The sequence below is a fragment of the Equus asinus genome, chromosome 20 (assembly GCF_041296235.1).
Source record: "Equus asinus isolate D_3611 breed Donkey chromosome 20, EquAss-T2T_v2, whole genome shotgun sequence".
Classification (NCBI taxonomy): domain Eukaryota; kingdom Metazoa; phylum Chordata; class Mammalia; order Perissodactyla; family Equidae; genus Equus; species Equus asinus.
The window spans coordinates 100,911,886-100,925,498 of record NC_091809.1 but is presented as its reverse complement, the minus strand read 5'-3'; the positions used below and the strand labels follow the sequence as shown (position 1 = coordinate 100,925,498).

The 13,613-nt window shown below is 46.0% G+C and overlaps 1 protein-coding gene across 39 annotated transcripts in view; it reads left to right on the top strand.

The window, feature by feature from the left end:
• Nucleotides 1–13,613, top strand: part of SERGEF (secretion regulating guanine nucleotide exchange factor) — a 232,699-nt gene that overhangs the window by 48,731 nt on the left and 170,355 nt on the right. The window lies entirely within an intron of this gene.

Here is a 13,613-nt window from a genome sequence, read left to right as displayed (position 1 = left end):
GGAATCTGAAGGGTCCTTGCCCTCACATTGTCTGTAGTTTAATATGGTAGAAAAGGCAGTTACCCAGATAACTAAACCACAAGGCAGACTACGTAACTCCTTTAGAGAGGCTCAGAGTACTGTGGGTCCACTTCAAAGAATAAGAAATGAATTCAGGATACAGGAATTGGGTTGAGGGGATATGGCTTTGATCTGTGCCTGGGAGCATGGGTCAGACTTGAGCAAGCAGCTGTAAGAAGAGGAGGACTTTCGGCTGGGCACAACAGCTTGAGCAGAGTCACAGAGGAAAGAAAGTGAAGAAAGTGTGTGGTGACCACTGGTGGCTCAGTTTGGCTAGAGCATGGGGTGTCTGGGGGCAAAAATGAGGTGCTATCAGACAGTTTGGTGGGACCTGATCAAGGGGGGCCTTTAAGTCTGAGCTGAGGATGCTGCACTTCTGTTTATATCTCCCAGTGTAGACAACACTGCGGTTCAGTTGCTTCTTCAGGCCCCTTTAGTTCCCTGAAATGTCTTGAATTTGTACATTTAAGGCTGAGTCTTAATTTCTCCAGGGTGTGTGTTTCTGGTACTAAATTTTACTTTACTGCTGTCCTTAAAAAAAAGAAAAGGCTAGGTTTTTGAGAAGAGTGAGGATGGCCACGCAGGAAATGTGCCTTTGAACCCAAGTTGGCTTAATGAAGGAATTCAGTCTTCATTCAGAGTCTGTCAAAAAATTAATAAGCTAGTGAGACTTCTGTAATTAGCATCAGACTAATTACAACCCTCTCCATACCTAGAGGGCTTCCCTTCCCCTGGGGCCTGCCTGGCCTCCTCCTTCCGGGTATGTAGGACGGCTCTCAATTTCTGCTGCACATCCCAGCCCTGGGCCTCTCGGGCCCTTCCTAAGTGCTGGGTTGATCTGTCTGTCTTTCTCTCTCTTTTTCTTTAATTGAAAAGGTACTAAACCACACCACAAAGACAATTTAGACGTGGTAATAATAATAATAAAACCATCCATAATCTTACCGGCCTAACACAACTGCATTCCTTTTTGCGTACACACATGTACATACTTACAAAGTTGTAGTGATAGCATTTATGGTGGTTTGTATTTGGTCTTCATTTATTTTGTCACAAATGCTTTGTTTTGTTTCCTCTTGGTCTTACAACATTATATGATCTGAAGGTTCTGGGGTTTTCCAAATCATTCTTTGAATGTTGGACATTTAGATTATGTCCTCCCCTGCTTTTTTTTGTCACTATGATGGATTCTGCAGTGAATACCCTGTTGAACTGTTTCCTTAAGATACAGTATTGGGGATGAAATTGCTGGGGCAGAGGCCATGAGCATCTTGATGACTTCTGCTGTATTTCTGTAGGTTCTGTCTGAAAGGAGTCAACTCCCCCAGCAGGGAACGAGGGAATGCAGTGCAGTATTTAAGCTAGATTGTCTGCCTAGCGACTTAGTGTGCTGAGGGCTCGGTTCCTAGCGCTTTAGACTCCTCAGCTTTTCTTTGTCTTTCCCAGGACATTTGAGACTTTGTGATCAGGTAGCATAGCGGAGGCATAGAGGCCTCATGGATTTTTCTGAGTCTGGTTTTATTGGCAAGATGAGGGTAATAATACCGACCACGGAAGGACATTGACGAGGGTTACTCGGAAAGTCCTTGGCATGCAGCAGGCACCTGGTAACGGTTGATTCCTTTCTCTTCTTCCCCTTTGAAGCATTTTAATGCCCTATGCTGGCCATGATGTGTGGCTCTGTGACAGACATGGCCAGTGCAAACATACAGCCTGAGAGCCTGACAGTGAGGTGACTTATTTAGCTTCTTGCTGAGGCAATCTGAAGAGTCAACTTGCACCCTGAGCCCCTTAGCAGCTTCATTTCAGGGCTTCCCTCCCTCTCTGCTCTAGTCTCTGGGGTGCTAGTGTGTATACACTCAGGTCTCACTGCAGAGTCAGACTCCAGGCTGTTTCCTGCTGGGAAGGTGAGTCTGGGAATTCTCTCTGGCTGTTGATGTCTGTGTCTGACCTGTCAGGCATCTATTTGCCTGAGGTGTAGAGCCAGGCCAGGGGCAGCTGGAAGCTGCTAGGAGTGGGTTCACCGTGGAAAAGATGACAGCCATGCTAAACTAGGCGCTGCCTTGGTCAGGGGCTTGGCCGGGGAGGTGGAGGGACACCTGGGGAGACAGGAACAGCCTCAAACTAAGCTGATGATTCCTGACCTTCAAGGAATTGAGTGTGGCCTGTAGCTGACCAATTGCCTTATCTGTCCAAGGGATAAGCAGAGGGAGGAATGAGCTGTCTGGGCTGGGACCTCAGGTAGGTCTGCCCAGAAGAGTCTGGAGGGACAGCCAAGCGGGAGGGGAAAGCACAGGTAGATGGAAGTGGACTGTGGTATAACCATCCCTTCCCATGAGCAAAGGAAAGCAAATAAGCACAATTACTTAGTGCTTATTATGGGCCAGGCAGTGTGCTAAATGCTTTACATATATTGTTTCATCTTCATAATGAGCATGGGCACAGGTATTATAATCATTGCTTTACGCACAAGGAAACCAAGGTCAGAGTGGGTGAGTCACTGGCCCCGGATTGCACAGCAGGTAAACAGTGGGGCTGGGGCTTGGACTTGAGTACTTGAAGCTCACATACTTCCTGTATAGACAACGTAAAATTGCTTATGTCCTTTTGCATGTGTGCCCTTAGCTGGATGAAAGTTCTAGAAGTCTGGGAGTCAGGGTCTCTGGTTCCCTGAGAGTCTCAATTCTTTTCTTTTGAGCTGTGTCTCACGTTTAGCCTGAGAAAGACTGAGATTTTAGACCTGCTGGGCCTTCCTTTAATGTTCATACACTGGTGAAAACTAGGTTTTTCCTGCATTCTGTATATGAAACTTGTGTATTTAAGCTTTACCTTAGATACTGGGTCTCTCTAGCCACTCCAGGAAAATTCCAGGGGTAGCACAGCAGTTGGGATTAATCCCCTCAAGCACGTGTCAGGGCAGGGTGTGTATGAGCAATTTTGTTTGCTTCTTAGCACTAAACATATTCCACAGCAGCTTTTTGCTTTCTAAGCCCCAGGTGGGGATGTTCCCTGCACATTTCCTGTGGAACATTGGCTCTGGACTCTGTCCAAAGGTGGAAGCATTCACAACTAGGCAGAAGTGCTTATGCTCACTTAGTGGGGACACTGGGGCCTCCCCAGGATTCTGAAGCAGCTAGAATTGGGCACCTGGTATGTAAGTGTAACCGGCAGGAAACCTGCTTGACTGAAGGTCAACAGCCCTTGGGAGACAAGAACTAGATGGGAGTCAGAAAGCCTGGGTTCGAGCTTTGGTTCTGCCCAGCTGAGTGAGTTTGTGCAAGCCCCTTTTCCTCCTGGACCTTCTGTTCCCCCAGGATGTTAGAGCAGATGATTCCTAATGTTTCCTATAGATCTAAGAGTCCTTTCCATCTCTGATTCCATTTCATGGAAATGATCACTACTTAAATGTGTAATGGCTCCTGTCTCTGGAGTCCCTCAGTGTTACAGCCAAGTCACTTAACTCCCAGCTTCTGGCTCCACCCTGGCAGACCTGGGAATGTTAACTTATCTGGAAGTTCCAGGCTTCACTACCGTTTCAGCCTTGCTCTCCTTCTTTGCCTTGGCTCTGTTCTCTGCCCTTCTTCCTTGTCCCCAAGCCCTGTTGTTCCCTTCTAGTTCACTGGTACTTAGTATGAGGCTCCTACTCCTTGGTCCCTGGACCTCAGTATGGTCCCCCTGCTCCCTGTTCAATCCCTCATTTTTTCAGGACCTCCCAGGTTTGGCTTTGATTCTCGTCCCTGTGGCTGTGCCCTTAGTGCCAGGGCAGGCAGACCTGGTGACACTACCTTCCTGGACTCCCTGCCTGACAGCCCCTCTGCTGGCTCTGTCTGTGCCGTCCCAACTTTTCTGCTCTCTTGCTGTACCTCTTTCTTGGCTTTGGGCTCTTGCCCATTCCATAGTCAACCCGGTAAACATTAGTTGACACCTGCTGTGTGCCTGCGTCAGCCACATAGTGGTGGTGCGTGGGGAAGTGGTTACAAAGATAAGGAATACATGATCTTTGCTGTCAGAGAACTTCCAGGAACCTAGATAGATAAATCCTTACTGTACAGAGTGAAAAGTGCTATGAGAGGTATGTATAAAAGGCCAAGGGCTCAGTGAAGATGGAATGATTTATTCTGAAGTCACTAACAGAAAAGAAGTGTTGTTTGAAGTAGGTTCTTAAACATGTAGGAGTTTAGCAAAGGTGAAAGGACATTCCAGGAAGAGGGAGCACAACAAGCACTAAAACTGTGAATCCAGGTCCGTGTTTAACTCCTGGTGCAGTTGGGATGCCTGTGCGTTCCAGTGGTCCGGTCTGGCTGCCTGTCTAGCCTGCCCCGTCACTGCCATCCCTCCTTCTGATAGGAGTATGATCTGAAGGAAAATAACTTCCACACACGTTATCTCATTTGATCCAAGTGTAATGCTATGAAATAAGGCAGAAGGGGGATAATTATCATTTTCTAATTGAGGAAACTGAGGCCCAGAGAGGCCAGCTAGGAATTAGGAAAAGACACAAGACAAAAAGCCTGAATCCCAGTGTTTCTGAGGGCCTTGCTCTGGGCTCAGTCTGCAGCCATCGTCCTGAGTCATGTTCCTGGTTTAAATTCTGCCCACGTTTGGTTGAGGAGCACCAAATGCCAGTGAGGGAGCTCGGTGTGCACGTGCACAGCCAGTGGAGCAGAAGCGGGAAACGTGGCAATAAACAAGAGCTGAACCAGAGACGGGGTAATTCTCATGCCAGATGCCATCAGCCCTCATTTTGCTGCAGGACTAAAACTGTTTGTTAGAGGATCAACCTGTGCACAGGGTCTCAGTGAAATCTGTCAGAACGAGTGGGAAAGGAGCTATTTTTAGTTTGCAGAGTCACTCACTCGGCTGTGTTAGCTGAGGTTTGAGCCAGTCCCCTACGCTTTCTACAGTGTTATTTCTGAAGGAGGAATCCCACTTGAATGCTGTGTAAAACCCATTAATGAACCTGGAAGTTTCCAGGGCATCTTTGTCCTGCAGCTCCCTCGGAAGGCTACTTTTCCTGAATGACCTTCCTCCTTTCCTATATTTATGCATTTCTAATTTTAAGTTTGTGTCAAGACTGTGGGACTTTGGTGCCCTAAATAACACAGAATCTACCACCAGCAATCAGCTGAGTCCGGAGGGCTCTGGCAGAATTGAACACAACCTGAAAAAGCATTCCCAAGTAGCTCTGTGGTGAGGAACCTGTGGCGCCTTTGCCGTTCTTAGACGAGTGTGAGGTTGCTGAGGCCATGGCGCCCGGGCAGTCAGAACCTTCCAGGTGTAGCTAGTTTTTGAGGCCTCCCCAAAATGGCGTAGCAGTGTTTACCCAAAGACTGTTTCGTGGGAGATTAGAAAGGCCAGCACGTTGGTGCTGTTGCTGCTGACCTAACGGGAGGAGAAGTAACACACACAGTCTCAAAGCTGTGGACTGGTTTTGTCTGTGTGAACACTCAGAAGAGAGGAAGAACGACCAGCCAGGGCTGGGCTGCCTTGTTTGAAAGAGGTGGAAAAGGATATGATACAGCAAGTGCTTACTTACTACCTGCGCTTTTCGTATCTATTTATAGTTAATCATCTCTCTCTTAACACTAAAACATAAGATCCAAGAGGGCAAGGGCCTTGTCTGTCTTGTTCAAAGCTGTGTTCCCAGTATCCAGAATAGTTCTTGACACTTCATATGTGCTAGCAGATGTTTGCTGACTGAATAAGTAAAAAATGAATGAAAGAAATGGTTTGGCAGGGATGTGCTCCTCTTCTGTCTCCCCATAGTCTGCGCTTCTCGGTTCCAGGCCAGTTCAGAAATAGGCATTCCCGTGTTTTTAGGCATTTAAGGATCAGATGTCCTGCAGAGCCAGAGAACAGACAGGCTTTGCCCCTGTGATGTGCTTGAACAACCCTGAAGTTTCTTACGAAGGCTGTTGGTGATGAGGCGTATAGTCCTTTAACACTTCACAATTTACTGAGTGCTTTCACGCTTATTCATCTTTGGCTTTTCTTCTTTAATCCAGCAGAGGCTTGTGTATACCTGTCTGTCTGAGCACTGCATTAGCTGAATAGGGGAAGCAGAGAAGAGTGGAACAGTTTCTGTCGCAGGGCTCAGATAAATTCATTGCGGGACAAACAGAATATGACAATGGCTATAAGAGAGAGTCTGACAATGAAAATATGTTGATCCCATCCCTTCCCATGTCCTTGGGGACCTTTTCTTTCTTGCATTTTCAGTCCTTGTGGTTCTGTTGGGTTCTATAGGGTTGGGGTTGGGGGGAGTTGGGGTGGGAGGTGGTGACTGGAAAGGCTTCCTGAATTGGAAGCTTTGACATTAAATTAGTTCTCAAGGGAGCTAATATAAAGTAACAGGGGAATCTTGGCAAGAACTTGCATTAAGAGGAAAGCAGAGGAAGAGCAGCCAGATAGAGACTGAGTATTGACAAGAGAGGGAGAAAGCAAGCCAGGAACTGCAGCATCTCAGAAGGAAGGAAATTTCAACAGGGAGGTCAGAGACTGAGAAGACCCTGGATCTGCTGATGGGGAGGTGTGCTGACACTTTGGAGAGAAGCTTCGGTGGAAAGGTGGAAGCTAAAGCAGGGACATGGGGAATGAAAAGGTGATGAGAAACTGAGGCTGCAGATGTGAATGACCCTTTCAGGAGATTCGTTGGCCAAAGAAGGATGAGAACAGGCTCAGGAGCTTGAAAGGAGAGCTTGGTTTGAGTTGGTTTTGTAAGCTCAGGGAAACTGGAGGGGGTCAGAAGGCTAAGAGAAAGGATTAGAGAGAGAGAGAAAAGCTTATGAGTAAAGATGCAAGGAGAGGCCATAGCCGGAGCCAGGCCCCCAAGGAGAGGAGAGAGAGGATTGACATCACTGTGAAGGAATTGGTTCTGCCAAGGAGGAAGGACACTTTTTTTCCTGCACAGGAGTGGAAAAAAAAGGGAGGATATGTGGGGATAGAAGTTTCAAGGTGGACCAGAGAAATGCTTTTATTGAAGTGTGTGTATCCTTTGTCACCATGGTATATCTTAGTTTTATTTATTTCCTCAATAAGTGTTTACTGCATCCTACTGCAGGCCGTGCACAGGGCAAGGTGCCCAGAATTCACAAAGAAAGGTCAGAGTTGCTGCCCAATACTGTAATAAAGTAATTATGAATGTGTCCATCTCTAAATCAAACTGAGTTCTTTGAGAGCATATTCTGTCTTATTTGTCTTTGTATTAGAAGTGTGCTGAAAAAAGTGTGAGAGCTCCTGTTGGGTGGCTTGCATCTTCCTCGTTAGATTGAAAGCCATATTGTCTTCTGGTGTGATGAGGTTAGTGTGGGAGGTCTCAGGGACGGACTAGTTCACTCTACTCTGTAGTGGGTCCATCCAGCACAGTCTGGCAACTGCCTGGAAGTAGGAGAAGAAAGACATCATTATTGGCTCTGACCCCTGAGTAGTGGGCAGGGCAGATGTTGCTGCCTTTGTTCTAGGGATGAGGAAACTAAAGTTCAAAGAGAAAGCTGTCACGAGTTCCAGGTTGCATGGACATGGCAGAACAGGACTTGAACCTGCCTCTCAGGGCTCTCAGTCTTCTCATTGCCAGCTCTGTGACACCAACATCTTCCTCTCTGATCAGAGAGGACAACTCTGATCAGAAAGTGGCCCTGGACTCTGGCTTTTCTATCACTAGGTGGTAGTTGGGTCTGCAGGAGACCTGGTAGCCGTCTCTAGACTCACAATCTGAGTCAGTGGCTCATGAGGAAAAGCAGGGGGAAAGGAATAGCCTCAGTGAGGACTGGGGCAGTGAAAACAGCTCCTGACTGGTGAACCGTAGTGCCTACTGGAATTGGAGGTCTGATGGACAAAATCTTGAATGTGGAGTGAGACCTGAGTTGGAATTTTTGCTTTGTCACCTACAATCCATGTGACTTTGGGTCAGTCTAAACCTCTCCAAAGTGGGAATAATAATATCTGCTTTACCTTGCCCACAGGGTTATCGAAAGGTGCATATAGAAGATATATAAGGGCTTTGGTAAACTCTAAAGTGCTGTGCATCAGTTATTTGTTCATAGCATATGAGCCACTCTATGATTCAGATACAGGTTTTGTTATAAGTATAGGTGAGAGCTGCTCTTATCTTTCAGTCACTTGAGATCTTAGGAACTACATACAATTGTCTTGGGTCTTGTGGGAAACACTTCTCAGAATCAGAACCTGTGATGATAGTGGAGGCCAAATGTTTGGTAATCCATAGTCAAACTCCATGCAGTGTCTGAGAGCATGAATTCCTGTCGAGGTAGCCATCAGCGTCTACAGCAAGGATGCTTCTTGCTTGCGCTCTCTCAGCCCCAGAGGAAATTCATCAGCACTGATTTAAAGTCCCAGTGACCTCCTATGTCACTACCACGCTCTGCAGCATTATGACTGCCCCGGCCATGCCCAGGGTCACCCTGGAGCTGACCAGCTATCTTTTGTTGCATTTGACCTTGAAAACTGGGCTGTCCCAGGGTGAAAGTAAATCACACAGAGGTTTAGAGTGAAAACAGAAGCCAATGAGGGTTTAAAGGAGGTTGCAGTAGTTTGATGAAAGAAGTGCGAGGTCTGTGAAAGCTGAGTGAGCTGTGCATGAATCCGTTGGTCGGGGAACTAAAACTACCTCCATCTCTACCACTGTCCCTGTAGCTCGGGCCTCCGTCATCTGTTGCCTTGTTACAGTGGCAGCCCCTTAGTTAAGAACCCCTTGTCTTTAGTCTGGCCTCATCCCAGCTGCCCCCACCCAGCTGCCAAAATGATGTACTAAAATATAAATCTGATCGTGCTATGCTTTCTTTTTTAAGATCCTTAGAAAATACAGAAAACATTCATCCCCACAATAAATGCTTAATGGAAACCTGCATATGGGAGAAACTAAGCCAAGCCTTTAGGATGTAGTGGAGAATAAGACCCAGCCTCTGCCCTTAAAGAGTAGGAAAAGCTCACAACCCATACTCCTCATAGCCAGAGTGCAAAGAATGGAGTTCCAAGAGTGTGAGTGCCAGGAAGGTTGTCGGCCTGTTCACCACTGTGTCCCCATCACCTTGATTAGAGCCTAGCACACAGTAGGTACTCAGCAAATAATTGTTATAGGGATGAATGTATGCCTTTTCTTTTTAATGCCTTCCCATCCAGGATGAAGTCCAAAATCTCTGGCTCGTCATAAGAAGCTCTTATTGACCCTGCCCTTATCAGAATATGCAGTTTCACCTTCTGCTCTTCTCTACCTTGCCTTCTGCAGTTCATCCATACTGCACCAACAGAGTCATCATGTTGTTTGATACTTCTGAGTCTTTGCATGTGGTGGTTATTCTGCTTCCCTTTGCCCTTGGCTACTTGGACAACCACTACCCATCCCCCAACAGATAGTAAGGATGATGTCTTATATTCATCTCAGTATTCCTACCATCCAGCCTGACTAACCTGCCCCTTCTTTCTTTCTTGATTGAGTTTTTCTTTGCTTGGTGTCATTACCCACCTTCCTTGGCTCTGTTGAGCTGTTGTCCCTCAAACCCTTTTCCACTTTCCATCTACCTCGGTTGTCCCTGATCCTTCTTGAGATTCCAGATCTGGAATTTGTTGACCTGCTGGAGGCCTGGCTCCTTGGCTGTGATGAACCCTGGCCTTCCTTTTGTCTTTCTTAAACACCGTCTCTCCCCAACAGTGGTCCTGTCAGACAGCTAGGCCTCTCTACCAGTTCCACTTGCACAAGAACCCTACCCTGAGCAGGGCCTAGACTTTGTCAGTCTCATTGCCCAGGGACTGGACTCTGTCCTGGATCCCCAGTCGCTTGAAACCTTGTTCTGGATGGCTAATTCCCCAGCAGAATGCCATCTGCTGGACTTTGAGGGCTGCTGCTGCTTGGAGCTTCCTGCTTGGAGGCCATCTTTGATATTGGCACTGGCCTGAATCAAGCCTCTCTCTGCCAGGCCCCTTTGGGTACTGTATATTGGATGGTTGTCTTAGGAGCCAGCCCTGTAGTCACCTTCTTCCCCAAAGGTTATTCCCATCCAGTTCCAGCCTCTTCTTGGCCTGTATGTTCTGAGCCACTGAGGCCTTGCCTGGCAGGGGCCCCCTGACATAGATAAAGAGAAAATATTGCTCTTATCACTTCCAAGGAAGCAAAACCAGGCCATTCTGTTGGGATGCGGCCTTCAGTACCCCAAGTCCCCAGCCTAGTTGGTGGAGGGACTGCAGAATGATGGCTAGAAAGAAGGAGGTTAGTCTTTGTCTGGTTACATAATTCCCTTCTGTGATGCAGTAGTTCTCTCTGTGGGAACACTGTCGGTGGTGGCCACCGCCTGCATCTGCAGCTTGCTGTTTGGAAGGGAGTTCTTTTTACTGGATGCCTGGTATTGTCTTAGATTAGGGAGACTGGCTGTAGATAGCAGAATTGGAAAGAATCAGAGATGTCATTGCAAAAAGATCAGCTGATACAACAATCAGTTGTGAAGCCTCTGGCTTTTCAGAAGGGCCAGAAGTATAAGGAGAAAGCAAAGCAGGGGGCAGAGTAGGAGCCCACTCACAGGTGCTGGGAGGCTGCTGGTGTCTCCCGTGAGGACCTTCCCATTGCCACTTCAGGAGCTGGCTGGGGAAGATTGCTCATGGCTGCTGAACAAAATGTGTGTGTTGTAGCCAGCACTCCCAGGACTGAGTGAGCAAAGTTCCTCACTCCAGGAAGGTGATTTAGTCATGAGTATCTTCTCTGTGTTTTTATCTCCACTTGGTCCCTGTTGGATAAGATTTTTTATTAATTGCCTGGAGCATGCACATCATATGAGGATAGAGTCTACATGAAGCTATATATATTGCCGTAAATAGGAGAAGGACTTGGAAGAATCAAGAGACTTTTCACTGTGGCTTGATTCTTGGACACTGCTTTACTTCACCGAGCCTCAGATTTTGCATCTGTTAAATTGATATTACACTTATTAGGCCTGCCTCTCCAAGTTATTGTCAAAATGATTTCGTAAATGTGAAAGCATTTTATAAACTATGAAGCAATAAACACATGTAAGTTGTGTTAGTAGATTTCTTTGTCATATCCAACCTTCTGTGTGTTTTCAGGAAACTCTAATTTCTTGTAGGTCTGTGGAAATTGTTGTCGGTTATCATAGAGCTGGAGTTTCATATGAATCATTTCCATGCTTCTTGTGTTCCTCTTGCTCCATCAGTATGTGTCGAATACCCAGGGTGCGTTCATTACATAAGAGCGGTGGACTTGGAATGTGACAACAGGGAGGACACAGAGTCCTAACACTTTCTAAATGTGATTGATAATATAAATCTCCTTCTGGTAAGAAATGAGGACATGTGAGAAGAGAGATCTAGAAGAGTGTTGGCCAGGTCTCTTGAGTCTTTGAGAGAGCTTCTTAGAGGGGATGAAATTTGAAGGCTAGAGGAGAGTTTGGTGGGAGGCAAGCTCAAGCCTCTTTAGGCTCCTGAAGGATCTAGGGGAAGAGGCTGGTTCCTTCTCAGGCACTGAACCTGGGGATGGTGTTGACAGGCTTGGGTTTGAGCACTGAGGTTGGCAGTTAAGAAAGACTTAATTGGGAACAATAGGATTTTTTAGAAATAATAATAATGATAGCTCCCATTTGTTGAATATTGACTATGTGCCATGTATTGTGCTAAGCACTGTTCAAACATCACTTTTAATTCTAACAGCATTCCTCTGAAACGTTATATATTTTATCTCATTTTGTGGATGAGGAAACCAAGACTTGAAATAGCTTGTCTAAGGACACAGACAGGAAATAGCAGAGCTAGCACAGTGCTAAAGTTGTGGACTAGAGGACATACAAGAGCCTGGATGATGGTTTTCCAGGTTGAAGGGCCAAAAGGTGACTATGAATGCTACTCACTCCACTCCCACCCTAGACGTCCAGATGGTGCCAGAAGAGGTGGAGCCTGTGACAGCTCCTTGGTGCCTGGGTGCAGACTAGGGGAGGCACACCTAGCAGAGCCACTGAGTGGCTTTCCTTCCCCAGAAACTCCCACTTTAAAGCTGGGACAGTGAAGTGTGCCTTTGAAGAGTTGAGAAAAGATATTTTAATTGTTCACTATTCCTTCCTGGGCTTCTGTTTCCGTTCACAGTGGCAGCAAGAATGAGTTTGGGAGTATTGCAACCCCAGCCCCTTACCTACAAATCTAAGTTGTACCACTTTACAAGGCTCACATTAGAGCTTACCCAGCTGAATCTTTTCTGGACAACTCCAGTTGCCATTTCGAGTTTAAGCTACCTGAAGACAGGTACCATGTCTCGATTGCAGCTTGATCTTCAGTACATGGTACAGTGCCCATCAGAAAGCAAGTGAATGGGGTTTATTATGGAACTAAATGAAAACCTGTCCTCACTTAGCATCTGAGTGAGTCCCCTGTTACTGTTTGATTTCACTGTAACATCTGGTCACCTCATGTGTGGTGATCTTCCAGAGGAGAGCATCTGGTGCTGAAGAGTGGGTGCTGTATTTTAGATTGTTTTTAAATTTTTTTATTGAGGTCATAATAGTTTATAACATTGTGAAATTTCAGTTGCATGTTACTATTTGTCAGTCACCATATATATGTGCCCCCTCAACCCTTGTGCCCACCCCCCAACCTCCTTCCCTCTGGTAACTACTGAACTGTTCTCTTTGCCCGTGTTTATCTTCCACATACAAGTGAGATCATATGATGTTTGTCTTCTTCTGTCTGGCTTATTTCACTTAACATAATACCCTCAAGGTCCATCCGTGTTGTTGCGAATGGGATGATTTTGTCTTTTTCTATGACTGAGGAGTACTCCATTGTGTATATATGTAAATATATATACCATATCTTCTTTATCCATTCGTCAGTCAGTGGGCACTTGGGTTGCTTCCACGTCTTGGCTATGGTGAGTAATGCTGCAGTGAACATAGGGGTGCATAAGTCTCTTTGAATTGTTGATTTCCAGTTCTTTAGATAAACACCCAATAGTGGGATAGCTGGGTCGTATGGTATTTCTATTTTTAATTTTTTGAGAAATCTCCATACTGTTTTCCCTAGTGGCTGCACCAGTTTGCATTCCCACCAGCAGTGGATGAGGGTTCCCTTTTCTCTCCAACCTCTCCAACATTTATTATTTTTTATCTGGGTGATTATAGCCATTGTAACAGGTGTAAGGTGATATGTTACTGTAGTTTTGATTTGCATTTCCTGGTCCTTAGTGATGTTGAGCATCTTTTCATGTACATGTTGGCCATCTGTATATCTTCTTTGGGAAAATGTCTGTTCATATCCTCTGCCCACTTTTTGATTGGGTTGTTTGTTTTTTTGTGGTTCAGTTGTGTGAGTTCTTTATATATTATGGAGATTAACACCTTGTCGGATATATGATTTGCAAATATTTTCTTCCTGTTGGTGGGTTGTCTTCGTTTTGATCCTGGATTTCTTTGCCTTCTAGAAGTTCTTTAGTTTGATGGAGTGCCACTTGTTTATTTTGTTTGTTTCCCTTGTCTGAGTAGACAGGGTATTCGAGAAGATGCTTTTAAGACTGATGTCAAAGAGTGTACTGCCTATATTTTCTT